This window comes from Mytilus californianus, unplaced genomic scaffold (assembly GCF_021869535.1).
Source record: "Mytilus californianus isolate M0D057914Y unplaced genomic scaffold, xbMytCali1.0.p SCAF_9, whole genome shotgun sequence".
Taxonomy (NCBI): Eukaryota; Metazoa; Mollusca; class Bivalvia; order Mytilida; family Mytilidae; genus Mytilus; species Mytilus californianus.
Window position 1 is genome coordinate 8,279,074 of NW_026262745.1, and position 25,017 is coordinate 8,304,090.

Sequence of the window (25,017 nt, forward strand, 5' to 3'; positions counted from 1 at the left end):
GAAACTAAGCAAAATGACTATGATACATAAATGAACAAAGGACTACTAGCAGTTACTGACATGCCAGTTCCAGACTTCAATTAAACTGCATACCAAATATCATTGACTTATTATAATTGGTTCTCCTTAAACTGACATAAACACAAACTTTAACAAATTGTTGATGACGCCGCCGGAAAAAGCATAGTAAATTCTAGCTTGTAGACTTCGTCAAGGCGAGACAAAAATGGACATATTTATTTCAAGCTTGAAAAAAAATCATTTAAACAAATCTAATAATAGCCATGACACAATTTACTCGTTTTATAACATTTTTATTTAGAGATAAAACCACGTACCCAATAAGAAACACGCGTTCGACCAGATTCGCCTCGAGTCTACAACAGTTTTGACTGAATTGAACAAAGATTACCGAGTATTTGACAAAAACATAATCCAAGTTTCAAATGGTAAACACAACAATGGTGCTAAAGACGAGATGTCTGACTCGTTTGAAGTTAGCGATTATTAATAAATATATTTAATGTAAGAACCATCAATATATTACTGAATGAAAGCGACCAAAAAACTTCAGAACAACAAAAGAAAGGAAAGAAAGAAAATTTATGTAATTCCTGAAAGTGGGGCGAATATAACAGAGACTGACGTTCTTTTGAAACTAAAAGAAGCTGAAGAAAAAGATAATGCAAAACTAATCAACCAATGATTCAAGATCAAAATAAGGGAGAGACAGACAGCTGATAGCTGAAATACAGAAAGAGAAAACTCATAATGCAATTAAGAAAAGGGAAAACAAGTGAGAAGTTAAAAACAAATCAAAGGTAATGATAACGAAACTCTACAACTTACAAGAAGCTCAAAACAGCCTGTGTCACACAGATGGATCTATGTGCATCTGCCGCAACGATGATTGTAGACTCGAATATAATTCATAACTAAAATCTATTTTTTGTTGATCTTGTATTGGCGATATTTTTTTCTGTATACAATTTCTCGCTATCTACACAGTTTTTGCCCAAAATATGGGCAAAAATCATCTTTCAATGACAATAACTCCAATCAGTTGTTTATAGATAATTTTATCTTTGTTGGTCACGTTTTTATTGGTCTGGCTGATAATTTTAGCTATTGAAAGAATCTCTCTATCTTCTATAATATTTGCACAAAGCAATAAAAAAAATCAACATTTCGGTGCAAAAACTCCTTTAAGGGGTCAACTGACTATTTGGCAACGTCGACTTTTTTGCAGATCTTATCTTTCTCGTCATGTTTGCTGCTAACAGGTTTTCTTTATTTTTCTATAGTTTCATAAAAATAAAACCCAAAACAAGAGGTAAAAATCATCATTAAAGAGCAATAATTCCTATTTGTGGTAAACTGACAACTTCTGCAATGATGAATTTTTGTAAATCTTCTCTTGCTAAAAATTTCTGGTGTTTTCTTTATTTTTAAACGTTTCGCAAACAATTGGGTAAAATTATCATTAAATATAACTCTAATAATGATTCGACTGACAACTTTGGCCTTGTTGACAAATTTGTAAAGTAGCCTTTCTAATGATTTTTGCTATGTTGTTGTCTTGCAGTACAAATTGCGTAGTTGAGATTTATATTTTCTAAATTAAACATTTTTAGAGAATGATATTTTTCAAAGTGGAAGTGTGCGATAAAAAGATCATATTAACATGATAATTTTCATATAAGATGCATTTTTTGAGGGCTCGATGGCTGATATCTTGACTTAAGGAAGATACAACATCTGATATGAAAACTGTCATGTAATAATCTGATATAATAGTTTTCACGATGATAGGCAAACACGGAAATAATTGATAAAAATCGTAATTTAAGGGCAATAACTCCTATGAAAAGTCTCTGACAAGTTTGGTAAAAAAAGGACAGTAGGTAGATCTTTACATACTGAACAATTTTGTTCTGTGAAATTTTCTCCATCAATAACGGGTTTCAAAATAGCACACAAAACTTGCGTTTTACCCCTATGTTCCATTTTCAGCCATGGCAACAATATCTTACCGATTTAAAAAGAAAAAACCCAAAACTTGTGAATTTTGATTTTTATCACTGAAAAACTATAATTTGAAAATGTCGAACTTAAAATGTCGATGCTACTCGCTGTTCATCGTCATATACGGATTTGGCAACGTATCAACATATACTTTACTCCTGACTGAATTCAAAGACGACGAAACTTTTCTTCATACTATATTTTTATTTTATTTTCACCTTTTTACATCCTGTTGAATGAAGTTTTTACTGAGTTACTTCTTTAAAAAGAATTAAGTGTGACAGTGAACCGAAGTTGATATTGTCAATTCTTTGTGTGATTTAGCGAAATTTTTGTAATAGTACATGCATAAAATTATACTGAAATCAGTAAAAATATCCAAATCACATCGATGTAACAGATCATTTCAACATGAAACATGTATTGATTTATGTTAATCCATTCATAAAGTTCATTTGTACTTTACTGGTGTATTTAAAAATAACCATAACAAAAAATATCTCAGTTTCACCTTGACCTTGGAGAAAAACATTATACTGCACATAAGTCACTAAAAAGAATTATACATAGTTATTCTATTCAAATTTTGTTATGTGCGAGGGCTTTGTTAATCAATTTGTCAATTGTTACTAAAATGTGTTGTTTACAAAAGGAATAAATAAAGCTAGGTTTATTGGACAGTGTTTGCTCAACACATTGACTTTTACAGTGTTTTTAGATACTATCTTAATTTTCCCCAAATTTAACGTTCAAATACACTCCCAACAGATTTCTCTCCTAAAGAACAATGGTAAGTGTCCGACCTTTTTCATCTATGGTCAACGTCATGTTATAATAATAACAGGTTGATAATTCGTATATATAAAATATATTGACTTTTTATCTATAGTTTTTGTATTAATTTTACTAGTAGAAAAAAAAATATAAAGATGTACAGGCTTAAAATGTGATAGAGTTAAACCAGTTTAACATGCGCACGAACTTCTCAATTTGTGTATCTAGATTATATGTCGTAAACCTTAAACACACAATCATCATGTTATGCCAAAGTACACCTCCAAAATAATCATGTTATGCCAAAGTAAACCCCCAAAATCGTCATGTTATGCCAAAGTAAACCTCCAAAATCATCATGTTATGCCAAAGTAAACCTCCAAAATCATCATGTTATGCCAAATAAACCCCCAAAATCGTCATGTTATGCCAAAGTACACCTCCAAAATCATCATGTTATGCCAAAGTAAACCTCCAAAATCATCGTCATGCCAAAGTAAACCCCAAAAATCGTCATGTTATGCCAGAGTAAACCCCAAAAATCGTCATGTTATGCCAGAGTAAACCTCCAAAATCATCATGTTATGCCAAATAAACCCCCAAAATCGTCATGTTATGCCAAAGTACACCTCCAAAATCATCATGTTATGCCAAAGTAAACCTCCAAAATCGTCATGTTATGCCGAAGTAAACCTCCAAAATCATCATGTTATGCCAAAGTACACCTCCAAAATCATCATGTTATGCCAAAGTAAACCTCCAAAATCGTCATGTTATGCCAACGTAAACCCCCAAAATCATCATGTTATGCCAAAGTACACCTCCAAAATCATCATGTTATGCCAAAGTAAACCCCCAAAATCATCATGTTATGCCATAGTAAACCTCCAAAATCATCATGTTATGCCAAAGTAAACCCCCAAAATCATCATGTTATGCCAAAATAAACCCCCAAAATCGTCATGTTATGCCAAAGTAAACCCCCAAAATCGTCATGTTATGCCAAAGTAAACCTCCAAAATCATCATGTTATGCCAAAGTAAACCCCCAAAATCGTCATGTTATGCCAAAGTAAACCTCCAAAATCATCATGTTATGCCAAAGTAAACCTCCAAAATCATCATGTTATGCCAAAGTAAACCCCCAAAATCGTCATGTTATGCCAAAGTAAACCTCCAAAATCATCATGTTATGCCAAAGTAAACCCCCAAAATCGTCATTTTATGCCAAACTAAACCTCCAAAATCATCATGTTATGCCAAAGTAAACCTCCAAAATCATCATGTTATGCCAAAGTAAACCCCCAAAATCATCATGTTATGCCAAAATAAACCCCCAAAATCGTCATGTTATGCCAAAGTAAACCTCCAAAATCGTCATGTTATGCGGCCAAAGTGAAACCCCAAAATCGTCATGTTATGCCAAAGTAAATCCCCAAAATCATCATGTTAGGCCATATAAACCCCCAAAATCATCATATTATGCCAAAGTAAACCCCCAAAATCATCGTGTAATGCCAAATAAAACCCCCAAAATCATTATGTTATGCCGATGTAAACCCCAAAATCATTTCGGTGAAGAACTGACATAAGAGGTGCAAAATTTGTCATGATTCTTTGAAAGTTTCTTAAAATTCTGTTCAGGAACGGATGTGGATACAAAATGGAAAGGACACACGAACGGACGGACTCCCCAATCAATAACATAACGCCAAAGTCGAATTCACATCAATCGCATACCATATCTACATTTAATATTACGGCACTTATCTGACAACTTCCAGTTCGTTCTTACTAATTGTTTTTTTTTCACGTCCAGTAGCCAATATCACAGGTATGTCTTTTTCTGGATAACAATTAATGTAACAATTAGAATAAGTTGCAGGTAAACAAAGGGAGAAGTCTCTGCTTTGATTTACATGTACATGTACATTATCACTCCAGCTCTGATGCCATAGACGAGACGAGACTTGTTCCATATATAAACAACAGACTATGGAAAGTTAACAAATATTTTATCACAAATGCAAATTACTGTTACCTATACACATAAATATAACATGTATAAGCCTTAGGACAAATTATCAATACACAAAACAACATATATAAAACATATAAAAATGCACAAGAATCAATTTTCATTCATATTGACATTGTGTCAAGACACAATTTTTTTTAAGAGTGTGTTATTTATTTCAAAATTTCGATTTTGATTCAAAATTTCAAAATAGTGTCTACTAGATACAGCTCGCTTTTCTAAGCTGACATCAACATTAAGTATATTCATATTTCACCACCACCATAACGTTGATTTTAAAATATGCATTCACATTTATATTTCAATCATTAATAATCAATATACATCTAAGTAACCATTTCTTACCTTGTGTCAAACTAGTTATATCCTTCTGTGATTATACACAAACAACATAAAGTGCATCCATTTTAAAGCAGATGACGTAACATCCTGGTTCAAAAGCAACTGCTACATTAAATTCAGGTTAGAATATGAAAATTGAGGAAGTGCAAAGGAAACCTTATTATGAAGCATAATTACTTGTCGTCTTCGCCTTCAATTGGAATAGTGTTTCCTATACCTACTGATTAATTACCACAAAATATGAGACATGATAAGCACTTATCACTGTTGAAATCACTGCTTTAGAAACAGCGCAGCGATGTTAAGGCAATTTCGATAAGATTTTGTCAGGGGCAGATAACCCCGTAAGGACCTCATTATGTATTCATATATTCATTAATGGCGAAGATTCCGTAAGCTGCGTCTATCGATGAAACTGTATGAAATCAAATTACATACATGCCTGTTAACTAAAAACGGGCATACATATGATGTAATTTGTTTATCAAAACACGAATATTGTATGTTTGTGCTTTAATTATTATGGCAAACAGTTGCAATAGCTGTTTTTGTTGACGATATTGTCGGCTTGTGGACCCCGCCTCCTTTTGCAGATTAACCAATCAGTAGACGATCGCCGTCAAATAGATGTTTGTAGTTTGCAGAATGGAAAGAACCTTGCAGCGAAAATTATTTTCACTTCTCTGTGAAAATCTAACCAGAAAAGTAAGTGTGAGCCTCCAAATATGTATTATTTATGAAACATACGTTGCTTGTTTTGTTAATCATTCGCTTCAGAAATAAAAAAACTGTATACTTATAGATAAAAACGAGTTCAGTTGTTGGCAAGCATGATATACACGTGGTCATGGTGGTCAAAACGAAACTAGACTGTAACAAATATCTGAAATTTGAATAATTTATCGAATCCCGTCAATAAATGAACAGAATATCGAATGAATCAAGATCCCTCCATTATACCGAGAGCCCATTATCAACATTTACCCTGAAATTCGTTTCTCAGTGGGAAAGCCAGTGACATTGAAGAGTTCTTTCCGGTGGTCACGCGGGAAAGGGGACATAATCTAAAAATCTCGAGGTGGCGCTGTAATCAGCGTGTAAACAAAAACGTAGCATATGATTCAGACAATAAATTTATCAAAACGACTTATCATCCAACAGTATTTGCGGTTAAATCTTCATCAGAATAGATTTTGTCACACGACTGCCAAAAATATATTAAAATAAGTGCTTCGTTATTGAAATATGATCAATCAAAAGACTACCTCCGTTGGTTTCCAAAAAACCGCGGGTAATACCCCCGTCTGAAAATAACTGACACAATTGCATCCTAAAGCTTTTCATTGGTTGAGATATAAATAAATGTGACCCAGAAACACATGGGCACATGACTATGTAAAGAATTCCCCGTCACTTCGAGTCTTGTTTACATAATAAATACCTCAACCGGAGGTCAAAATTCAACATTTTTCTAACGTTTTTGGCGTTATTTCATTGCAAAATGGAGCAAATGATGTCAATTTTACCAGTTTTTAACCACGAAATTGATTCAGACAATGAAGTGTGATGATGTTTCCTGGATTTTTAATATGTTTTACATAAAAATGTTGATAGGTTGAAGGCTTTACTCCGTCATTTGTTGATTTTTTTCATGTTGCTCAGACTCCTTGTTTCAATAATTTTCTGCATTTATTTAATTATTTGTTTAATTATGCTGCAGTGTATAACAGATTTATGTAGTACATTGAAACTGGTTTATTCTATGAATGAATTTTTCCATATAAATGACTTCAGTTGTCTGGAAGCCCCCCCCCCCCCCCCCCATTGTCACGGAATAGAAGTTCCTTCATAATATAAGTTCCAAATGGAAAAAATATTCTGGAATATTATTTCCACTGGAATAAATATTACAGCAAATGTTCCTTACGGAATAAATGGTATAGAATATTTGTTCCAACAGGAACAGATATTATGACATTGTTTATAACAAAGTTTCCAGTGGAACTTCTGTTAGGCGGAACAAATATACGTTGACACCCCCCCCTTTTTCCCACTTTCAAGAAATTTCAGTTGGGCAAAAAATATTGTCTGAATGAAAAGCTTGCACAAATGCAAAGTGTAAACACTCAGCTAATGTCTGTTTTAAGCCATTTTTTTAAGTCATTCTTTGTTTCTGTAAATATTTACCTGAAATGTGTCAACTTGTCAATTTTAAAAATATTAAAAGTATCAATCAACAAATATTGCCTGCCTGCCACTGTGACATGAAAATCTGATGAGTCAATAATTTTCACTTGATTTTTAGTCTTTGTTCTTATTGTATGAATAAAACTATGCAAGTGGGAAGTTAACACACAAACATTTGTATTTTGCCTGTCCTTATCAAGGAACCTGTTGTACACTAACCATTCATGTTTAAGTGTGTCTGGGCCCTGGTAACAAATATTTGTCATTGTGTTTTCAAATTGTGTGCATGTTCTTAAAGAAATGTTTTGAAAAAGTTTAGTGGCCATTCATCAAATTTGTTTTTCTTCCATATTATTATATATATATAGTAGCTGTATTTATTTTATCATTAGTTCTGGATTTAGAATTTTTATCACATGCTGTTTTATAAGGTCCTTTATACTTCACAAATTGGTTTGCAAATTGTTGAAGGCTAAAACTGTTACCTATAATTATCATCCTCTATCAATTGTCAATCATGTCAATATGGGTTTTTTTAAAAACAACTTTTCCCAAAAAATATAGTTCAACCCAGATATGCTGCTGCTGAAGAAATTAACATTAACAATGGTATTTTTCAAATATAGCATTCATTAATTACACTATTCCTTCATTGAAAATGAAAATTTTTTTTTTTAAATTGAATGCATCCAAGGGCTTTCCTGGATTAACCTTCAACAGGTATGCTCAATGCCTAGTACATACAAGTCTTAATACAAGTGAGAGCTATATGACCATTAAGAGCATTAAAAAAAGCTATATTGCTTCTGAGGTTTGCTTTGAAGATTGCATATGAATGTCTCACTCTGATTTTTGGTGATCCTGTTTTGTTGCGTTGATGTTAATTTTTCGACCCACAACTTTAATTTCACACTAATCTTTTTCGAGGTCTATCATGATGGAAATTTTTAGGTACTGTAAATTCAGAAAGGATAGCAAAGTTTTTATTACTGCAATAATGTGAGTGGGTGAGTATCTAAATAATAAATTGCATTCCGATACCTTTTAATCTGATTAAAATGCAAATCCTATGTCCAAGCTTATTACAAGAAAACAAAGCTTGGACACAGGATCTATACTTAAATCAGATAGATATATACCATTCCTATATCTGTGTGCTGATTTTTCTGCAAAAGCAATACTTTTTATACATTTTATTCCATTCTTCAAATTTGCAATAATAAAAGCACACAATAATTTGCAAAATCATGTGATTACATATAGGAAAAGGGCACCTAGGCATCTCATTCTAAATACTACACATAGAGCAGGATCTGCTTCCAGAGTACCTGAGATCATCTGTATTTTGTGGGTTCAAGTTGCTCAGTTTTCGTTTTTCTAATTTGAATATTAGTTTAAACTTTTCATCAAATAGTCTGAAAACAGAGATATGTATCTGCTGAAAATGATTTATTTAGGTGCAGGGGTCACCACACTTCAAAATCTCCCTGGAAGCATATAACAGTGAAAAGTCATGTCATGAGAGGCCACTAGAGAGACATCAAGGATACCTCTGGGAGAACTGAACGATTCTAAAACCACTCTGTTTAAGTCCTTCACACCTAATAAATCATTAAAGTAGACCTTTTACATCTTTGATATTTTTTTATGTCTCAAATACTACAGTACATACATGTATATGGCTAATGTGCTTGCTTTGCATCTATGAATGTTGTATTGTATTGCAGCAGCAGCATTGTCTCATGTACATCTACACCATGTCATCAATATAAAATGATTATGGTGTTTCACTTTGTATATATAAAAATATAAAAATGTTAAGAAAAAAAAGTTTATTAAAAGATAAATAAATACAAATGCATAAAAATAATGTTAAATTGAAACATATGTAAATAATATCTTAAATAATTATAAGTAAATAAGCTTCAATCAAATAAACAAAATTTAATACAACTTAAATACGTTGAAAGTTAAAAAAAAAAACCAAACACATAACAATAAAGTTTAAAATTTAAGAAGCATAATTATTGTTAAAAAGTCCAAGTTAAAGTAAAAACAAGTCAAATAGTCCTCTGTTCCATAAATCCTCAAAATGGAAATGTTTCCTACTCTTCTTTATTCCTTATTTTCTATTGTTACATGTATCTGTAAATATATAATTTATGCATATGATATTAAATGAAAATAATTTCCCAACTTCTCTAGAGTTGTCATATGAAATTACAATTTACATTTTAATTGTCTACTGATTCTTAGGGAGCTACCATTTGATTTTTTTAGTTGTAATCTCTGTCCTGCCTTTTTATTTTTCACTCTGGTCGGTCCTGCCTTTTTTTTTATTAGTTTATCCTTACTTTTTCTACATAAAATGTCATCCTGCCTTTTTTTTTTGCCAAGTTGCTCATCCTGCCTGTTTTTTTAACTCAAAACTCCTGTCCTGCCTTTTTTTTTTAAATTTCATCCTAGCCCCCCCCCCCCCCCCCCCCCCCCTAAAAATCAAATGGTAGCTCCCTTATGTGGTCCAAGTTTTAATTTAGTTTCTAATTTCACTAATGTAAAACTAATCAGATGTGAAATAATTGCCAATGAGACAACTATCCCCAAAAAATCAAATGGAGTGGATATAAGCAATTTTATGCTACACTAAAGCCTTCAATCATGAGAAAATCCCATAATGTATACCGGTATACTTAAGTTTGTTTTTAGATATTTGTTATTATTTTTTTGAAATTGAAATTATTCTTATTTCAATCTTAAATAATCAAAAGTATGTATATAAGCTTCAATAAAAAAAAACAAAAAAATTTAGACTTTTTATGTAAATAAATAATTTATTTTAATGACTTTATATGATATGTCTGATAAGAAAAGGTCATAATCATATACAGCAACATATGTTCAAAGAAATTTTTCTATTTATTTATTCATTTACTTCAGTATCTTAACATGTTAAAGTTAAATTCATCACTATAATAACATATCAATCTGTTTAATAGATATTAATATTTATTTTATGATATTAAATGTAAGTAAACGTCATAATTACAAACAAAATATCAGTATGAGAGCAAAAATATAAAGTAAATGCACAAGTAAGTCTGCATTCAGGTTGAGAATTCAAACTCTCCTTGTGCAAGTTATCTGAACTTAAGGATTGCTGTAATCAAAGGTCTGTGGTTATCTAGGATGGACGGACAGACAGACGGATGGACAACGGTATACCATAATACATTTGTACCTCTCATAAACGGGCGTATAAAAAGGAGGGTTCTTTTTCCAAATTGTCTTTGACTAATGAATATTCTATTAAGAATTTCTTTTAAATATTTAGGAAATTTCCTTTTATCATTAAATGACATTTTATCCAAATAAATGTGAAAATTACTAAGAATATTCATTTCTAATGAAAATTAATCTTCAAAATGACAACAGATTATGGGTCTATTCTAAATTTTAAAAAAATGGAAAATTAATAAAAAAAAAAAAAATCATTACATTCCTTTAACTGTATCTGACCATGATTAATGAAAAAATAACACTGACTAGATTGTCAAAATCTTATGAAGAATATTTATATTTATATTTCAAGTAAAGACAGAAAATGGCAAAATGTTGACTTTCTTATCAGATAACCTATGTGTAACATCTGTGGTCAGTTTATTCATGTCAATATAACACTTCCATGGTTTATTGGGAAGAGTGATATATAAATTACAAGGACTTCAAACTGTGAAGCTAATCAGTTGTGAAATTTGAGATTCCCTCAAATCTGAGGGCATTCTTCGGGCTGTACTATAAAGTAGCCTGGGGTCCTGGCTAATCTGTCAGTATAGCCAGGCGTGTATCAATGTCCTGCCTGTCAATGATTGGTTAATACTAATTTTGTCGTGCAATGTTTGTTTTACATCTGTATCAAATCAATTTTTGTTTAACATCAATTAGTAAAAATTAGACTGTATTTATTTTTCTTTATGAATTGATGTACAGTGTTATCATATCTAATTATTAGTATGATGATAATTAGTAAGCAGAAAAGGGTTAATTCTTATCAGTAATCAACTGGTGAGAAAGTTAAAAGTTTAAGATTTCACATGACCAAGGTGTGAATTGGATTTTACTTTTACGACCTAATTTACATGTACACATGTATCTCAAAGGGCAAAATATATATGGAAAAAAATATAAAAAGTAAAGGCCAACAAAAATTGCAGTTATTTTTTTTTTTTGGGAGAGGGGTTACATTTCAAATGATGTATACATGTGCGAAGATACACCATCGTACATCTATTTTAAATTATAATTACATTAGACAATTACAATATTTATTAAATTTGATTTTTATAAATAAAGAGTTGTTTCGTTGACTCTTACCCCATATAATCCTTCCTGATAAAATATATATTAAATGTACAACATTTTTCAAAGTTTCTTTTGATTACACATACTAGTATTTATTTATACTGTTTAATATATATTTATTTTATTATATTACTGACAATGGGGACTCGTCAATCTGAGAGCAAAATGTATTGAATCAGAAGCAATGTTTCTTAATCATTGGTTTGAAATCTCTGGTTTACATCAAACATCAAAATTTATGCAAATATTTATTCAGCCTCACTTTAGATTCAGAGTCAACTGGCACTGAATCGATCACGTGGTATTTGTTCCCCACCTGACCCTTGCGACGCGCAGCTAGATCGGGCCGGGATGCCAGGCTATACTATAAAGTATATGAGCAATCAGGCATCCACCACCAATAAAACCTGGCCACAACACATACCTTGCCAATACTGTGGCGTTAAAAATCAACAATCAATCACATATAATTTGTGTTTTTTTAGCATGGAAGGAGGGGCTGAGAACTGATACTTTCCTCCTGATTGATATTTCATATACCTGAAATCTGTTCAAAATATTTTTCATGACCATATATGCATTATTTAACAAAAAAATGGTACTGTTGTTCACATAACAAGGGTCTGGATGGGGTGTCCTCCATTTCTATATTATTAAATCTTTAAGGTCATTTGTCTCTATTCTTTATACTTTTTGCCCATCATTCTCTTTTCTCAATAAATTAGCACAACATTATTCTCTATTCCTTATATTTTTTAGTCAATTTTTCTCTATTCTTTATACTTTTAGCCATAGTCATGATAGTACTCTATTCTGTTGCTATTTTTTTTTTGTCACACACTCATTGAACTAACCTGTTTACTATTCGAGATAATCAAACAAATGATCACAAATGCTTTACACAACCGTAATAATTAAACTAAAATATAAATGCTATCATTGACAGGCCAAAATTAAAGTTTTATTTAAAATTGAAGTCTCACGCTGGGAAAGGGGCGTTTATTTACATGTGGTCTGTGGAAATTTCAGCATCGAAAAAGGGGCAAATATATAGCCATAATTTGGCATAAACCGATCTGATCAATAAAATTTTGTTATGGATATTGTTCATATCTTTCTACTAACCATTAAAAGAATATTACTAGGATTTTGTGAGCACAGAAACCTACTATTCATGTGGATCTGTTGAAAAATGGCGTCGATTTATGTGCTTCCCTTTCGCAGCCTCAGTTGCAATTTGACACGAAGTGATGGGTAATTATGCAAATATTTAGGGACTCCCATCATCATAGATACTATTTTTGGTCATTTTATATTTAAATAGCCATTAGGATGCAAATGTGTCAGTTATTTTCAGAAGGGGAAAACACCCGCCATATTTTTATCTTCCAAAACAACAACGTCACTTGCCATTTTCAGATGTTTGTTTCTTGTAAAATAAAATCTCCTAAGAAGAAAAAATAGCATGGTCACCTGTTAAACTTACCTATATAACTAATTGATGATGAAATGATGCAAGTTTAATTGTCTTTAATAATAAATTTCTTGAAAAATCAAACGTACACGATGTAAACAAATTACCGAGATGGTGCGATACTGTCGCCGTCTATGTAAAAAGCCGAAATTAAAAGTATGGACGCCCGAAATACAAGTAGCGTTGAAAATTGCAAGGCAAAAATATAATGTTTGGAAACATCACGGGAGACCCAACAACAAAAGTAACGTAATGCTCCAGGAGAAAAATCAAACTAAGAAGAACGTCCGTCGGGCAATAAGAATAGAGATTGCTAAAATAAGAGACAAGGAGAAGGAAAATATTCTCGAAACAAGAGTAAAGGATACAAAAATGTTCCATAAACTCGTACGTAACAACAGGAAGAAAGGAAATGTTGTAATCACGGAGCTAGAGGTTAACGGAGTCAAATACACAGAAAGTGAAAATATCATCACTGGATTTGAGGAACACTTTAGAAATCTAGCAACATTTAATAACCAGACAGACATAGATAGCACATATCATAACCAAGTTGAAGATGATATTCAGAGTATAAACCGACTCGTGCAACGTAATAACATCAGAAACGTAACGCACAATGAAATTACAAATGCAATCAGATCAATAAACAGAGGTAAATCTGCGGATTTCCAGGGCATAACCATCGAACATATTATCCATGCAGGATCCGACATAGAAACAACGTTAGTAACACTCGTGGAATGTATCTTCAAGCACGGAATTGTATCAGCATCATTAAAAATGGGACTACTAACACCAGTTTTCAAAAATAAAGGAGCAAGACAGCAAGCTACCAACTATAGAGGAATTACAGTGCTACCAGTCATAGGCAAAATAATTGAAACCGTCATCAAAGAGCGTACGAATAACAAAGTATTAGAAACACAAAATAAAAGACAGAGAGGTTTCACTGCAGGATCATCACCAATGAACTCAGCGCTGCCAATAGAAGAAAGTTACAGAGAATCCAACGACAACAACACACCTTTCCACCTGGTACTCTTAGATGCCAAAGCAGCATTTGACACTGTTATTCATAGTCATATGCTCAGAAGAGTTTTTATGGCAGGAATTGATGATGGACACTGGGGACTGATCAAAGATCTACATGAAAACGCTAAAAGTGCTATTAAATGGGAAGGAAACATCTCGCAGCCATTCAACGTTAACCAGGGAGTGCGACAAGGAGGTATACTTAGCACCAATCTCTACAAAATATACATCAACCAGCTATTAAACATGTACGAAACAACTGAGGCAGGATATAGAATAGGAAACATAAGTGTAAATAGTACTGCATGTGCAGATGACATCGCACTAATTAGTGAAGAACCAGACCAAGCGCAACTGCTTATAAACATGGCATGTGATTATGCATATATGGAAGGCTACCAATTACAACCTACCAAAAGTGTAGTCCTCAACGTAACCAACAGGAAGCGAAAACAGGACCCCGTAACAACAACCTTTACTATGGGCCCCCACGAAATGCCATCAGTGAAGAGTGCCACACACTTAGGAATCATCAGAACCACGTCACTAAAAGAAAACATGACTGCCAACGTGGAGGAAAATATAAAAAAAGCAAGGAGAAGCGCATATAGCCTCCTTGGAGGAGGATTTCATGGTCATAACGGATTAGATGTAGAAACAATGGTGCATCTATACAAAATATATGTATCTCCAGTACTTCTCTATGGTCTAGAGCTAGTATTACCAACAGCAAGCTCATTAGCACTAGTCGAAAACTTCCAAAAAAAGCTACTTAAGCAAATACTTTCACTACCAACTTGCGTAGCAGATATAACTATTAACATCTTAACCGGAATACTACCAATAGAAGCCCAACTACATATCCGAGCACTTGGACTATTCAACAACATCTGTAATCAGCCCGAAGAAAGCATAGAAAAATCACTAGCTAGACGACAACTTATCCTAAAAAACAACCAAAGTTCTAGTTGGTTTGTTGCTATAAAACATATGCTCAGGAAGTACGATCTACAAGAGGCTACATGGTATCTGGATAACCCCGTAAAAAAATCCTTATGGACCTCAAACATCAAGAGAACAGTACATAACTACTGGAGTAAACCAATAGTGCAACTACTGCCACTATATAATGGACTGGACCATCTCACAACAGGAAACCTGGAAAAAGGGAAAATTCATCCTCTGTTCAAAATTAACTGCCATTCAGCCATAGATACGACAAGACTACCAGTTAAACTTAAGCTGCTTACTGGATCCTATATACTACAAAGCAAACGTATAAAAATGTACAAGGACGAAACCGATCCGAAATGCCTTCTATGCTCAAAGGATGACGAAACTGTGACCCATTTCATATTAAAATGTGAACAACTCCATAATGTAAGGAATAAGATACTACTAGAAACAGTTGTTGTACTAGACAGTCTTGGAATCAAATTTAATGAACTTTTGGACAATGAAAAGTTGCAAATAATTCTGGACATCACACCGGTTGCAACATCAAGACAACTCTCTCCAGCCAGTGTAGCAAAAGTAGAACGCCTAACTAGACGCTTGATATACCAGCTACATATAGCCCGTTATAAGATAGTATGCGGTTGATAATAATAAGGATAATGACTTTAAAAGGAAAAGCTAACCACTACCATAACAGAAGAAACAATACCTTAGCCACAAAACTCATATATACTAGTCAATTTACAGAGTGTAACATAATGAACCTATTTTACCATATATACATACTAGTGGTGACACTTTACTAAAGTGTGCGATCTTATATCGAAATTATCTTAAATTATATATAGCCAACAGAATTTTAAGCAATATATGGATTATATAAAGGACTTTTTAGAAGAACCGAATATAACTTTTAGACAATACTTTACTATATATCTTTTAAATCATGAGGAAGAGGCACTCATTCTTTTATCATCTTACCGTGATAGGAAAACAAATGATTTTATGGAATAATGTTATTGATATCTTACAGAAATGAGTTATACTTTTAAAGCATATCTAGCTACGTACACAAAACGGTTAGGGGAACCGAAAACAAATGTGTAACATGCGTGTATATATATATAAAGAAAGAAAGGAATTTTATATTATATAGTGACTGACTTTTAACCACCGTATGATAGGCACAGAAACATTTTAATTATAAAACAAAGGATTTTTAATATAAGTGTGTGTGGGTAGGATTTCACTGTAAATATAGAGCACTGCAACATATTGGTGGAGGCATCACTGTACATAGAAATTGCGGATCACAAGTTCTACATACTAGCGTATGGTTCCTCTACAAAGGGGGTTAAAGATACAGAGGTAAGGTAAGGATTGTCGCCCTTGAATTCTAGTCCGTTACGTCATATGGAAGGAGGCGCAGAACTGATGTGTGGCTTTCCCACTGTCTAATTTTCGTTAAGCAGGAACCTGCCATTCGGGGAAAGAAAGGGAGGGGGGGGGGGGGTCCACCGTTCACTTCTCTCCGGCACCCACATTGCTGGAGCCATGACCCATACTTTCAAAGCATGGAGATCTTAACTTGTAACACAGGGCACACAAACTTGCTCAAAAGAAAGCCTTGCAAGACGTCATAATTATTTGGACTACCCCCCCCCCCCCCCTCTTTCCAACTTCTACTCCCACCATTTAATCAGTGTGAAGTCCATACTATATTATTTTCTGCTTAGTGGTTTTGGTATTAATCAACTTTGAATTTAAAAGGGCGGTAAAGGGTTAATTTTATGCAATGTTTTCTATTTACCCAGTGTTTATATTTTATTTCACTTGTTTTCGTGTTTTGACGTTTGACCTCTCAATACATGTATCTCTTGTTTGGTTCGATGTGCGTGCTACAAGTTTCCCCTTATTTATTTCCATGTTTCCTGTCGTACAATTTGTTTCTCATGCTTGTCAAAAAGTTTTGCAATTCTATTGAATATTTATGGTTCAAAAATTGTATCATTGTATGTGATAAAGAACTTCAAATTTAAACGTACTATAAATAATAATTTTTTGAAATCGGATGCCACTTAAGCTTTTAAGGAAGTTAAAAGGTGACAGCAACATGATTACATCTTTATGTCCATTAAAAATTACTGCAGAAGGCTGAGTATCTGGGTAATTATTTGGAAATATCCTGGACAGTATGTCTTTCTCTGGAAAAACCCTGTGCACCTTGAATAAATTATCTTAATATCTGTGAACCAGTTTTTTTCAAATCATTACCAAGTCAGAAATATAGATATAACCAATTGCAAGTTTATGTACTTAAATTGCTGGCTAAATAGAACAATTTTAAACATTTTTAATACATAGTCAAAATAATATTATAATTTCTTGAAAGGTTTTGTTAATGATTAACTGGGACGCCTTCCTCATGTTCCTATGACCGTCATTATAAGGAAGGAATCGCAGCAAACAATTGAAGAAGCTTTTCAGGACACAATAATATTGTACTAATTAATATGTAGTTTGCTCATCAAGACTGCCCACTTTGACATAATCTTTTTATATATATGTATGACTCTAAAGTGCGATGGTCATGCTAAGGTGCAATGATCTACGCTAAAGTGCGATGGTGTAACGGGAATAGGATTAAGGCGATGGTTTTTGTTTTTTGCTGTGTTCATATTAGTTTTTCGTTTATTGTATTGTTTCTAAATCATGTCGTTGTTATTCTCTTTTGAATTGTTTTACACAAGTCATTTTGTGATTCTGTATAGCTTTCTGTGTGATGTAAGCCAAGGCTCCACATTGAAGGTCATAACGTTATTAGGTGCATACATCAAGGATATTTGGTCTTTGGTGGATATTTATTCGTTGACAATTACACCACATCTTCTTATCTGTTTTTTTGTTTATTGTTTATTTTGTATATTAATCAGTCCGTTATCTTTCTCGTTTGAATTGTTATACACTGGTCGTTTAGATACTCTGGTCGTTAAAAATACTAGCCATAAGGTATTCTAAAGTTAATTACATTAATGACATTAGCATTGGATAGCGACTTGTCGCATTGGCAATCATATTATGATACTGCACCTCTGGTCGTTATGTTACTGTCTTGTTGACGAGTATCCATCTCTTTTACAGACATGACGAACCATATTTTAAAAAATTGTTTTTACAAAATTATTCAATTAGAAAGTTAAAAAGTAGCTTTTATTTCACGCAAGTAAAAAATTGAAAACAAAACGTTTAATAATTTCATGCGTCCGAAGTGCTTTTCTGGATTTACCTTCATCAGGAACACTCAAAGCCAAACATTTGAAATCCAAGGATGTATAAGTACCGAAACAGTTGAAGAGCTATATGCTTTTCCAGTAAATGACATGGGACGAATTAAATACTTTGACACTTGGTGTATTTTGCCATTTTTGCTCTCTTTTATGGTATACACCTTCCCTTTACTAACGTCAGTTTCAGTCTATGTTAATGAAAAGTAATTTTTTTCCAGTATACTGACAGAATCATGTTTGTCCCCGCCGACACAGCGTTTGTTTGTACAAACGGCTTGTTGCGTCATAATGCGATTTTACGTTGCAAACGTCAATACTTTCGCTAACAAACGCACTTTAGCATATCGCGGCATCAGACTGTAGCGTGTTCCATTAAATAGCACAGACTATCGCACTTTAGCATATCAAACCATCTCACTTAAGCGTGACCATCGCGTTTCAGTGTCCCCATCTCACTTTAGAGACCTACATATATATATATAAGTAAAACAGTATTTAAATTGAATAGAACACTGCATGCATCATCGTTCTAAAAATAGAGTATTACATAAAATATCTGAACTGTATCCCTGTTGGCAGGAATTAAATCCATTACTCGAAGATATATCCCCGGTAAACAGAAGGGACCCATTTATAAAATTTTCTTTGGGAGAGCACTTAAGTCAGAGAGGCAGTAAAAAGCAGACTACACGAAATTCGTCAGACCGTCGGACAAATCCGGTGAATAATGGATCGGTCTGGTAAAATTTTGTTGAATTCCGGTCCGAATGTCCGGTGTTGTTTTTTTCATGGATTTTTCTAGCATTCTAGCAAATCCCAAACGATCTCAAAATTCATTTTCATCTTTATTATTCATGACAGTTATGTTTATTTTGTTCAACCGCAAGCTTTATGCCGAAAATCGCCAACAAGTACATGTAATGTGTAAATCCGGGAAAAAACATATCTGACAAAAACAACAATGGCTGCCATCAACCGGAAATGTAGACAATACCGGATCAGATTCCGGGAACGGATAAGGCTAATTCCGGGTTTGCCGATCAAATACATTGAATAAATAAAAAAAAATCCAAGCAGGTAACAAAATACAGCTATGAGTATGAAATATAAACACTAGAATTGAAAACCAAAAGATATATGAAAAAGAAAGAAGAAACAGGAAATATTTTATACAGAAACTCTAAATTATTTTTAGTTCACAAATAATTTTCATGTCAAAATCCAATAAAATGTGACATTACTTTTCTTTGTCACTGAAATGCATTCAAGCAATTGTGCACAACTTTCATCAAAATATACACTCTTGTCACACGATTTTGTTTTTGTGCATTTTGGAGAGGAGTAGGGCACAACAAGTCATAAGTTTGTTGTATTTTGTCGGATAATATACAATTAGATGTAAAAAAAATTGGTCTGGTAAAATTTCATTCGGTTTGGTAAAGCTAGGTTGTTTACCAGACCGAATGTCCTGTAAAAATAAAATTCATTCGTGTAGTCTGAAAAAGCCCCATTTGTAATAAAGTCGTTTATTCTGTGACAACAGACCAGTTTGTGGAATCACTAAAGTACGCAAATCACATAATCAATTTATAAAAGGAAAAGGCCACAGCTCTGTAGGAACCCAAAGATTAAGGGGGTCTCATATTTCTTATTGCTCTCAAAGTAAGTCTACCACCAACTGCTGAGAAAAAAAAATTACGACATGTACAAGTGTTATGGACCAACTAGCGTAACGGTTAAAATGAACCAGACACCATGAACACAAATTAAACAAAAATTGATAATCATAAATTAAATAACAGCTATCACACATATTTGAAAGAAATATATTTTTATTTGGAGCAATGCCTTGCTGATGAATCATTCAGATGATAACTCAAAACAGCTTTCACCAATCTTCATGAAACTTTGGTGAATTGTTTAAATTTATCGAAATAAGTTTCCTTTCCATTTCTATTAGATATTTTTGATACCTGGTTTTGGAGTATAGGGACTTTATTCATAATAACGGGTCGAAATTATCGCGTTTTTTGGACAATGTCTCAAAAACGCTTAAACACATTTTCATGAAACTTGCTGAAATGTAACGTAAGCTCCCTTACAATTTTTAATATATTTTAAATTATACTTATTCCAGTTATGGGATTTTATTCATAAGAATTATTCATGAATTGTGCCACTGTGCGCAAGTTTTTTTTTTTTTTAAATTTTTATACCCCCACTTTTAGTCTTTAAAAAAGTGGGGGTGGGTATACTGTTTTACTTTTGTCTGTACATCCTCAAGTCAGTCAGTCTGTCCGTCCCATGAATATTTGTCTTTGCATCTTTCTCAGGAACATTACAAGGATTTCTGAAATTTGGTTTCAGGGTTTATATGTGTCAGCTATACCCGATAATACCGTGTGATGCTTTTTCAGATTCATCACTCAACAACCTTTGTTTACCTTTTACTTTAAGGTATGGGGGTATATTAGTAGCTCACAGATTCACTTGTTTGTTTTAGATTTTTTTTTGGGGGGGTGGGAGGGCTGGCTTTTTTTTAGCACAGCTCTTTATTTAGCATAGGATGCAGCAATTCTAGAAATCCAAGAAAAAATAGGCATTTATATATCTATGGAGGAAATCCTGATATCAAATTAGGGTTGTGTGGCAGACGTAATTTCTTTATTTTAAAAATTATATGAATCATTATACATATGTACATATGTTTATGCTCCTTATTTTAAAAAAAGTATCTATATGTAATTAAATAATTACTTTCTCATATTTTTTTTAGCTCCCCTGTCAATTACAAGATACAGTATGCCATTCCAGCTTTGATGAAATAAAGTAATGGTTTGATTTGGAGAGCTTTATTATTATAGACAGGTAAATTGTTAAATCCTGATATCAGCTAACTATTGTACAATGAGACAACTCTCCCCAAGAGTCCAAATGACACAGACATTAAAAACTATGGGTCTTTGAATGGCCTTCTACAATGAGTAAAGCCCATTCTGCATATTTGGCTATTAAAGGCCCCAAAATCACAAATGTAAAACATTTCAAAGGAGAAAATTAATGGTCTAATTTATGTAAACAAAAATGAATGAAAAAGAAATATGTAACACAGCAGCAAACGACAACCACTGAATTCCAGTAACATACATTGTACATACAGAATGTGGATGGGTTAAACATGTTAGCGAGCCTGGCTTCTCTTTCTGTTTTATAATTTGTGCAAATAAATTTCTGTTCTTACATCATGTACATTGTAAGAATATTGTATGATGTAAACTCAGAAATTATTGCAATGTTTTTATGAGGCAAATTTGAATATCGCAATAAAAGGAACTCACATTCTGAAATCTATACATATAACTACAAGTATTCAGATTTTTCTGAAATTGCAATTATAAATCTCACATTTTTGTCCATTCTTCAAAAATTGCAAAAATAAATGTACCCAATAATCATGATAATTTCTTAATTTAATCAATGTTAATGAAGTATCTGTACCAGCAATAAAATTTATTTACACAGACATGACAGATATTAATACAATAATATACTGAACTTGCTAGCAAAATTTGTTTAGCTGTGGATTACTGATATTGATATTGAAGTATTCCTGTCGGAAAAGGAGATACAAAACAAAGTAAATTAAGATAAATACATCAATTTAAATATTTATTACATAATACATCTTATAGGCACATCTGGGTTTTTGTCTCGCCTTGACGGAGTCAAAAAGCGAGACATAGGTATGCTGTTTCTGGCGACGGCGGTGTCAACAATGTATTAGTTTGTGATTTAAGGTCTAGTTCATGGTGAACCACAAGTGGTAGGTCAATGATATTTGTTATGCAGTTGTATAAGCATTGGCATATCTCATTTCCATGGAGAATATTTGGCTCCGCCCCCGTTGTCATGGTCTAGACTTTGAAAATTTTGCTAAGTTAACATGTATTAGTTTGTGATTAGGTCAGTTCAAGGGGAACCATTAGTGATAGGCCAATGTTAATTGGTGTTCAGTTGTATAAGCATTAGCACATCTCATTTCCATGGAGAATTATTGGATCCGCCCCCTCAGTCATGGTCTATTCACTTTGAAACTTTTGCTTAGTTTACATGTATTAGTTTGTTATTAGATCAGTTTAAGATGAACTGCTAATGTTAAGTCAATTATATTTGGTATGCAAATTTATTGGCATTTGCAAGTATTGTTTCCATGGAGATTATATAGCCCCACCCCTGATCATGGTTCATTGACTTTGAAACTTTAACATAGTTTACAAGTTAATGTTTGTGTTTAAGTTTGTTTAAAGGGAACAACTTATAATAAGTTAATGGTATTTGGTATGCAGTTGTATTAGCATTGGCACATCTCATTCCATGGAGATTTTTTAGCCATGTACCTTCAGTCATGGTTCATTGACTTTGAATATTTGCATAACTTACATGTTAAGTATTGCTATTTTAATTTCAACATTTGCATTATCATGATTATCAAAATTACAAAAAGACGAGACATATCTCTGTGATAACAGTTTATTTTTCATTTAACTTTAAAGTTTTATAAAAGTACATGTAGTGCACCTTATTAAAATGTGTATGGAAAATTAAATCCTTGTTCAAATGATGAATGAAGACATTATTAAATAAGGACAGGGAAATTATTTTGTTAGCATTTTAACAGTAACTTCTTGAAGAAATATGTTTGCACTAACTTTTGATTACTTTTCACATGCTGAAAATTTCATTTAATATATATTATATTTGCATTTTCATATTTCAGGGATGATGACCTGCAGTAGAAAGTTCCTTATAACTCATCATGGCCATTATGGAAGATCTGATTAAAATTTGTTTAGAAAGCCACCAAATATGTCCATGAAAAGTAGAAAAAAGACAGCAATTCTATATAATTTACATATATGTACTAAGCAGAAGCATTGACTGTTTCAAGACCAAATGAATTGGAATTTAGTGTTTTGATGCTGAGAGACAGAGGAAAATTATCTAGACAATTTAGCTTCTTTTTCATCATCAATTGTATCACTGAAGTTGATGTTTACAATCTTAAAGAGCTTTTACCTCAGTTAAAATGAATTCTAAATACGGACAGTTTGGAGATTTGTGAATTTTCTTACAATTGGAGTTTCAAAAAAGGATTTCATTTAACAAAATTATATTTCATGGATGTAATTTGTAGTTTCTTTCATGAAATATTTGAAAAATCTGCAATACATTTGTATCTGACCAAGTGAGAGATCTACAAATAGACATATGATATTCAGTTGAACTGTAAAGAAGGAGATATTCATTTATAAGACTTATATGAGTGTTTTGTTATTTTTATGGCAATTACGGGGAAAAGATAGTAATTGATTTTAACATTAATCCTACCTAGATATACATGAGATTTACTATCATATACATGTAGGCATACAATTCACTGATGCACCACTAATGGAGTTGCATGTAATTATAAAACTAAGAATATGACATATGATTGCCAATAAATTAACAACTCTTCATCAGAGAACAAATAGTCATATTATATATTGTCCACCAGCATGACCAGAGAACAAGAAGATCATATTATATCATGATTTACATTTCAATTTCATTTCATTTCATAACAGTTAACACAGAATAAAGGTATACAAAAGGTTCATAAGTATAAAAAAGTGTTTTAATTGCAGTTGTTGTTCATCTTAAAGTGACTTAGTCATATTGATGTTGGCCTTCAATACTGAGCAAGACCTCTGTAACAGCCACAGAATGTTTGAACAAAAATATTATCTATACTTATATATTTGTCTATACTTAGAAATCAGAATTTTTTTTCATTTCTTGTCTAAATTAAAATTGGTTATACAATTGTATACGTTTGGCAAAAAAAAATATAAATTTATTTAAATGATGGTATTATTTGTATCCAGGATTTTCTGAAACTGCAATAATTAATCTCGCATTTTTAATTGTCCTTACATTGTTCAATAATTAAAATTATCTTGGGAATAAATTTACTCAAAAAATTCTGAGTCTTTTTGAAGGATATATAGACTTGGAAACTTGTACCTGTGATGGAATATTTTCACAGTTACTGTTTTAGAGATTCTTATATCTAGCATGTTTAGCAAAAGATGTTAGGTATACATGTATGGCAATGAGACAGCATCCCCAAAACAGACAGAAATTGCTTTGTTCTCAGTTTGAAATTGCACACATATTTTTGTATTACAGCAAGAATTTGATATAAAAAAGGATGATCTGGTATAATTGCCAATGAAGTTTTGATTTACAATTAAGTAATTTTTTTACTCTTGTGATTGGTTCAGGTAAACATGGTAAATATTAACCACTGATTGTACCCTTGTCAATGATATTTGTAGGCAGTAGTTTTATAAGCATTTACACATCATTTTAATTTCCATGCGGACTAGTTTGTCCTGTCTGCTATGTCATGATTAATTCACCTGACACTTCCTGAAACTTTTGGATTGTGTATATATGTATTAATTGTGATTGAGTTAGTCATTTCTGTGTATTTAT

General features: G+C 32.6%; 3 long non-coding RNA genes across 26 annotated transcripts; 1 reads left to right on the forward strand and 2 right to left on the reverse strand.

The window, feature by feature from the left end:
* Positions 1–3,096: 3,096 nt before the first annotated feature.
* On the reverse strand, positions 3,097–4,288 carry LOC127714995 (uncharacterized). 24 transcript variants are annotated; one of them, XR_007988045.1, is made up of 6 exons: positions 4,133–4,288; positions 3,685–4,068; positions 3,493–3,556; positions 3,397–3,460; positions 3,208–3,271; positions 3,097–3,176 (listed from the first exon to the last, which is right to left on the reverse strand). It is a non-coding gene; the product is annotated as an uncharacterized LOC127714995 (long non-coding RNA). The 24 variants fall into 24 exon arrangements; XR_007988039.1 differs by having other exon boundaries at positions 3,685–3,972; positions 4,037–4,288; XR_007988051.1 differs by having other exon boundaries at positions 3,685–3,812; positions 3,845–4,288.
* Positions 4,289–5,674: 1,386 nt separating this feature from the next.
* On the forward strand, positions 5,675–23,795 carry LOC127715002 (uncharacterized). Its single transcript, XR_007988058.1, has 3 exons — positions 5,675–5,883; positions 21,254–21,345; positions 23,255–23,795. It is a non-coding gene; the product is annotated as an uncharacterized LOC127715002 (long non-coding RNA).
* LOC127715000 (uncharacterized) lies at positions 9,183–13,334 on the reverse strand. Its single transcript, XR_007988056.1, has 2 exons — positions 12,850–13,334; positions 9,183–9,510 (listed from the first exon to the last, which is right to left on the reverse strand). It is a non-coding gene; the product is annotated as an uncharacterized LOC127715000 (long non-coding RNA).
* Positions 23,796–25,017: the final 1,222 nt, after the last annotated feature.